This window comes from Salmo salar, chromosome ssa05, assembly GCF_905237065.1.
Source record: "Salmo salar chromosome ssa05, Ssal_v3.1, whole genome shotgun sequence".
In the NCBI taxonomy this organism is placed as follows: Eukaryota; Metazoa; Chordata; class Actinopteri; order Salmoniformes; family Salmonidae; genus Salmo; species Salmo salar.
In genome coordinates, this window is record NC_059446.1 from 83,306,378 (window position 1) to 83,314,187 (window position 7,810).

The 7,810-nt window shown below is 48.8% G+C and overlaps 1 pseudogene; it reads right to left on the bottom strand.

Annotated features, from left to right (window-relative positions):
- LOC123743057 (polysialoglycoprotein-like) overlaps positions 1 to 6,861 on the bottom strand; it is a 32,520-nt pseudogene extending 25,659 nt beyond the window's left edge.
- Between the last annotated feature and the right edge of the window lie 949 nt (positions 6,862 to 7,810).

Genomic DNA, 7,810 nt, shown 5'->3' on the forward strand with positions numbered 1-7,810 from the left:
GTGTGTGTGTGTAGCCAGCCAGCTAGAAAAATGGCAGAAAAAAGAAAAAAGACGGACATCAGAGTATTTTTCAGTACACCAAAATGCAAAGTAAGAACCCTATAACCTAATATCTCAAAGACTAGTTGATAAAATGTTCATAAGAAAGAAGTGAAATGCTAATGAAAATGTTTCACAATGTCATTAGGCAGAGCAGGCAACAGATGGCACACAGACAGCAGAGCTGGGGACAGACTGGCAGAGACAGGGAGTCTCAGGTAAGTTTGTTGAGTCTTTGTTTGGCAACATTATGAAAGGTTCAATTTTTTTGACTTGTAAAATAGGAACATAATTGGAAAATGCCATGGATACCCCCACTCTCGACTGAACTAAGATTTGTTAAAGGCAATGGTATTGCTGTTGTGATTAGTTGTGTAGTTTTGGGTACCGGTAGTTAGGAGTACGGCAAACACCTTATTTCTTTGGTTCCTCAATATACATTTACCATATTACAACGTAGGCTGTGTGTAACAGCACTACTTTGTGTCCCCCTCAGGAATTGCTCGAGAAAATTATGTAATTGTCCCCTCCAAAGTTGATAACAATTTTCGCCCCTGCTACATAAAATAACCTGGAAGGCCTACCCTGTAGCAAACAAAATATTTGCATAGGCCGTAACGGTTTAACTTGCTTCAAAACAGGCTGAATTCAGGTTGGCATAAGTGAGTAAAGCGGTGCCACAGAAATTGTTTTGAATTAAAGCAGATACCTACCGGTAGCTCAAAAGTTGGAGCCAATTTTGTTGCTGTATTAACTGCATTTAAAGGTTGCGTGTACATGCTCTTTGAATTCATGGCGACTATAAGTACGACGCACACCCCGAGCGTTGATCATGCGGATAGAGAAGGCCTGTATGAACAGACTTCACCTCACGCTTTTCATAGAAATTAACCGGTTAATTTCTCCCATGTAATCGGAGTGGGTGGGAAATCCTGGTAAAACTGTTCCCCCCCATCAAACCCTAGGTTAGAGGCGCTACAAGCAACTCTGGGAGAGCTAGGACCTGATAGCAGCCTGCCAGCTAAAGCAGGTTAGCATTGACTTATTTAACCTGAAAGTTTGGATTGTCACTGGGATATGAAGACCAACCGCCAAAACGATGGGCTAATGAGACGAGAGCTGGTTTCACATGTAAGCATTCACTAATAGGAAACCAAGTCAGTCAGGAGAGAAGACACCCAGCAGAGTAATTTAAATGCAAGTTGACAACCGTGATATTAGTTAGCACTGAAACCCCGATTCTAGCAACATCCTCATATGTACCAACCCCAGACACTGTGTTCCACAACCATCAAGTTAAAATTAACTAGAACCCATTCCACATCATGTGATGCTACTAGCATAAATTGACCAACACTGAGCAAATGTAGCTTAAACACAGGGGTCAAAGTATTAATATATTGCTGAGGCCAAAGCATGGTTATAATGCAAAATAAATGTTGCCAAGTAGGAACCGCCAAAACAATACTGAGGACACAAGTATTACAGTTAATGTTTAATTGAGCCAAAACAAGCAAATGCAGTTACACACAGACAACCTGGACTAGAGTACCCATGAACTCTTGCATGGACCCCGAGCACCATGTCCCACGTCAGATATCCATGTTTGTGGTCAACGGGGGCTCCGATGAAGCGGTGAACAGTTCCTCAAAGGCATGGTCAGACGGGGGGCCAGTCGCAGCTTCAGAGGTAGCGTCGTCAGACGGGGGGCCAGTCGCAGCTTCAGCGGTAGCGTCGTCAGACGGGGGGCCAGTCGCAGCTTCAGCGGTAGCGTCGTCAGACGGGGGGCCTGTCGCAGCTTCAGCGGTAGCGTCGTCAGACGGGGGGCCAGTCGCAGCTTCAGCGGTAGCGTCGTCAGACGGGGGGCCAGTCGCAGCTTCAGCGGTAGCGTCGTCAGACGGGGGGCCAGTCGCAGCTTCAGCGGTAGCGTCGTCAGACGGGGGGCCAGTCGCAGCTTCAGCGGTAGCGTCGTCAGACGGGGGGCCAGTCGCAGCTTCAGCGGTAGCGTCGTCAGACGGGGGGCCAGTCGCAGCTTCAGCGGTAGCGTCGTCAGACGGGGGCCAGTCGCAGCTTCAGAGGTAGCGTGCGTCAGACGGGGGGCCAGTCGCAGCTTCAGAGGTAGCGTCGTCAGACGGGGGGCCAGTCGCAGCTTCAGAGGTTGCGTGCGTCAGACGGGGGGCCAGTCGCAGCTTCAGAGGTAGCGTGCGTCAGACGGGGGGCCAGTCGCAGCTTCAGAGGTAGCGTCGTCAGACGGGCCAGTCGCAGCTTCAGAGGTAGCGTGCGTCAGACGGGCCAGTCGCAGCTTCAGAGGTAGCGTCGTCAGACGGGCCAGTCGCAGCTTCAGAGGTAGCGTCGTCAGACGGGCCAGTCGCAGCTTCAGAGTTAGCGTCGTCAGACGGGCCAGTCGCAGCGTCGTCAGAGGACATGCGCCTGAGCTTCTCCTCAGAGGACAGGGCATCATTTGCCTGAGAGCTACCATGGTTTGGAGAAGCTTGGGATTCTACTTCGTTAGTCTCTAAATACTCTATAGAAAAACAAAAGGAACAGTTGGGTATTCTACAGCAACACATCTGTTCCACACGGTCCTAGGCCGAATTGCCAGTCGAATGTTGAACCCAACAGTTTTCAAAGTATATGGGCTCCGGGCAGCCGAGCGGAAATGGAGGAAAACTCGCCTCCCCTGCGGACCTGGCATCCTTTCACTCCCTCCTCTCTACATTTTCCTCTTCTGTCTCTGCTGCTAAAGCCACTTTCTACCACTCTAAACTCCAAGCATCTGCCTCTAACCCTAGGAAGCTCTTTGCTACCTTCTCCTCCCTCCTGAATCCTCCTCTCCCCCCTCCTCCCTCTCTGCGGATGACTTCATCAACCATTTTGAAAAGAAGGTTGACGACATCCGATCCTCGTTTGCTAAGTCAAACGACACTGCTGGTCCTGCTCACACTGCCCTACCCTGTGCTTTGACCTCTTTCTCCCCTCTCTCCAGATGAAATCTCGCGTCTTGTGACGGCCGGCCGCCCAACAACCTGCCCACTTGACCCTATCCCCTCCTCTCTTCTCCAGACCATTTCCGGAGACCTTCTCCCCTACCTCACCTCGCTCATCAACTCATCCTTGACCGCTGGCTACGTCCCTTCCGTCTTCAAGAGAGCGAGAGTTGCACCCCTTCTGAAAAAAACCTACACTCGATCCCTCCGATGTCAACAACTACAGACCAGTATCCCTTCTTTCCTTTCTCTCCAAAACTCTTGAACGCGCCGTCCTTGGCCAGCTCTCTTGCTATCTCTCTCAGAATGACCTTCTTGATCCTAATCAGTCAGGTTTCAAGACTGGGCATTCAACTGAGACTGCTCTTCTCTGTGTCACGGAGGCTCTCCGCACTGCTAAAGCTAACTCTCTCTCCTCTGCTCTCATCCTTCTAGACCTATCTGCTGCCTTTGATACCGTGAACCATCAGATCCTCCTCTCCACCCTCTCCGAGCTGGGCATCTCCGGCGCGGCCCACGCTTGGATTGCGTCCTACCTGACAGGTCGCTCCTACCAGGTGGCGTGGCGAGAATCTGTCTCCGCACCACGTGCTCTCACCACTGGTGTCCCCCAGGGCTCTGTTCTTGGCCCACTCCTATTCTCACTATACACCAAGTCACTTGGCTCTGTCATATCCTCACATGGTCTCTCATATCATTGCTATGCAGATGACACACAATTAATCTTCTCCTTTCCCCTTCTGACAACCAGGTGGCGAATCGCATCTCTGCATGTCTGGCAGACATATCAGTGTGGATGACGGATCACCACCTCAAGCTGAACCTCGGCAAGACGGAGCTGCTCTTCCTCCCGGGGAAGGACTGCCCGTTCCATGATCTCGCCATCACGGTTGACAACTCCCTTGTGTCCTCCTCCCAGAGTGCTAAGAGACTTGGCGTGACCCTGGACAACACCCTGTCGTTCTCCACCAACATCAAGGCGGTGACCCGATCCTGTAGGTTCATGCTCTACAACATTCGCAGAGTACGACCCTGCCTCACACAGGAAGCGGCGCAGGTCCTAATCCAGGCACTTGTCATCTCCCGTCTGGATTATTGCAACTCGCTGTTGGCTGGGCTCCCTGCCTGTGCCATTAAACCCCTACAACTCACCCAGAATGCCGCAGCCCGTCTGGTGTTCAACCTTCCCAAGTTCTCTCATGTCACCCCGCTCCTCCGCTCTCTCCACTGGCTTCCAGTCGAAGCTTCGCATCCGCTACAAGACCATGGTGCTTGCCTACGGAGCTGTGAGGGGAACGGCACCTCCGTACCTTCAGGCTCTGATCAGGCCCTACACCCAAACAAGGGCACTCCGTTCATCCACCTCTGGCCTGCTCGCCTCCCTACCTCTGAGGAAGCACAGTTCCCGCTCAGCCCAGTCAAAACTGTTCGCTGCTCTGGCACCCCAATGGTGGAACAAGCTCCCTCACGACGCCAGGACAGCGGAGTCAATCACCACCTTCCGGAGACATCTGAAACCCCACCTCTTCAAGGAATACCTGGGATAGGATAAAGTAATCCTTCTAACCCCCCCTTAAAAGATTTAGACGCACTATTGTAAAGTGGTTGTTCCACTGGATATTATAAGGTGAATGCACCAATTTGTAAGTCGCTCTGGATAAGAGCGTCTGCTAAATGACTTAAATGTAAATATGTTTCAGGCCGTACCTTCTCTGTCTTGTTTAGCGTCAGACCCTATGGATCGGAGCAAGGCCAGGGCATGCTCAATGGAGACGTCATTTGATGACAGATATGAAAACGTAGGTTAAGGTACACAAGCAAAATTACCAAATCAAAGGCTTTGACAACATTATTTAGACTGAGTTACTCTATGGTGTTGAATGAGTGTCAAACACAGCAGCACCATAGACAGTGACAAAGAACATAGCTAGAAGGGTTGTGGAAAGAAACACTTACCTCCAAGTCTCCTCTGCAGAGAGACTTGATCTTGCTTCTGGGACTTTCCAACAGGGTAACAAGAAACTGAGGAGAAAGTGTTGACAGAAGTTGAGTTCACACAAAATAGCTACATATATTAACGATCAATTAACAAGCTTGATTGAGGTGTTACATTCAGATAGAAATAGACCATGTAGAACATATGTTGATTCTTTGGTGGGCAGGCAATCTTTTCTACTCCATATATTGCATTTATATCTGTAATGTTTAACCCTAATGGTCTCAGAATCTTCAAAGATATTAGGGGGAAAAAAACACTGTACCCAAATCCACTTTTTACAATGCTCCTGGGAAATGGGTAGGCCTCCACCATACAGTTTTACAGCTGTGATATATTTATTTATTTACATAGATCACATACTTAAATATATATACACTGCTCAAAAAATAAAGGGAACACTAAAATAACACATCCTAGATCTGAATGAATGAAATAATCTTATTAAATACTTTTTTCTTTACATAGTTGAATGTGCTGATAACAAAATCACACAAAAATAATCAATGGAAATCCAATTTATCAACCCATGGAGGTCTGGATTTGGAGTCACACTCAACATTTTCATGGAAAACCACACTACAGGCTGATCCAACTTTGATGTAATGTCCTTAAAACAAGTCAAAATGAGGCTCAGTAGTGTCTGTGGCCTCCACGTGCCTGTATGACCTCCCTACAACGCCTGGGCATGCTTCTGATGAGGTGGCGGATGGTCTCCTGAGGGATCTCCTCTCAAACCTGGACTAAAGCATCCGCCAACTCCTGGACAGTCTGTGGTGCAACGTGGCGTTGGTGGATGGAGCGAGACATGATGTCCCAGATGTGCTCAATTGGATTCAGGTCTGGAGAACGGGCGGGCCAGTCCATAGCATCAATGCCTTCCTCTTGCAGGAACTGTTGACACACTCCAGCCACATGAGGTATAGCATTGTCTTGCATTAGGAGGAACCCAGGGCCAACCGCACCAGCATATGGTCTCACAAGGGGTCTGAGGATCTCATCTCGGTACCTAATGGCAGTCAGGCTACCTCTGGCGAGCACATGGAGGGCTGTGCGGCCCCCAAAGAAATGCCATCCCACACCATGACTGACCCACCGCCAAACCGGTCATGCTGGAGGATGTTGCAGGCAGCAGAACGTTCTCCACGGCGTCTCCAGACTGTCACGTCTGTCACATGTGCTCAGTGTGAACCTGCTTTCATCTGTGAAGAGCACAGGGCGCCAGTGGCGAATTTGCCAATCTTGGTGTTCTCTGGCAAATGCCAAACGTCCTGCACGGTGTTGGGCTGTAATCACAACCCCCACCTGTGGACGTCGGGCCCTCATACCACCCTCATGGAGTCTGTTTCTGACCGTTTGAGCAGACACATGCACATTTGTGGCCTGCTGGAGGTCATTTTGCAGGGCTCCGGCAGTGCTCCTCCTGCTCCTCCTTGCACAAAGGCGGAGGTAGCGGTCCTGCTGCTGGGTTGTTGCCCTCCTACCGCCTCCTCCATGTCTCCTGATGTACTGGCCTGTCCCCTGGTAGCGCCTCCATGCTCTGGACACTACGCTGATAGACACAGCAAACCTTCTTGCCACAGCTCGCATCAGTGTTGCTTCCTAAGTAGACAGTTTGATTTCACAGAAGTGTGATTGACTTGGAGTTACATTAAGTTGTTTAAGTGTTCCCTTTATTTTTTTGAGCAGTATATGTTAGCTGTAGGTAGCTTTGGGATAAAATTCCCATATTGTATTGTTACTAACATAAATCATAATATATCATATTTTCCTCATTTGCTCTGTAGGAGGTTCGTCATATGAAGGACATTCAAGTGGATGTGACCCCTAACCTGACATAATGTAAACGTTATACATTAAGCTCTCTCCCTCAGTGACATGAATTAGTATATTTCATATTCTCAGAACCCAACAGTAGGTTTTAAGGTGTGGCTGCATGTTTGTCGTGGACGCATCGTCACTCTTGATGTTCTTTGCCCAGATTGCAAGTGAAACACCTTTAGATGTGGTAAGTGCCAGTTGGTAACTTTTCCTCACACTTGCTTGTTTAAGGTATGGATGCAACACCCCAGTATGTCTGCAGGGGCTGGTCACTGAGATTTACCATGTTACACATGCTACTAGACTAACCTTCCAAGTAAATATGTTACAAGTCTGAACTGGCCGTCCTTGTCTTTCCTCAACTAATTGAAAGCTCAGGGACAGACATCCTGAACGACTTTGATGTCAGAGCTCCCATCAGCCCTCTACACCTCGCTGTGAGTAAAGCCTACCTGCTCCTGTAGTGGTCTCCATATGACAAATGGCACCCTATCCCTATTTAGTACACTACTTTTGACCAGATCCTTATAGGCCCTGATCAAAAGTAGTTCACTACATAGGGAATAGGGTGCTATCTGGGAAGCAGGCATGGTGTTGATTTTCCACAGGAAGTTGACTGTCCAGACAGACTCACACACCAAATTCCTATCTATTCCTGATTCGTGTAAAATACATGCATATTCTACACAGTGATGATGAGGATGATTTCCTTATTTTGCCATTTGAGTTAATCAACCTCAGAGGAGAAGTAGAGTGTTTGTTTCTCAATCCCACGCTTGGCAGGGACCTCCGATGTTGATGCTGGGCGGGAGCAAAAATGGGCTCCCGATTGAAAGACTCTGGTCTACTTTAGAGGTCTAGCACTGTATTTCTGTTCAGGCGTACCACTGGTCTACTATAGGACATTGATTATATATCTATTCAGGCGTACCACTGGACTTTGCTTGAGACTGTGTTTGTGTGTCTA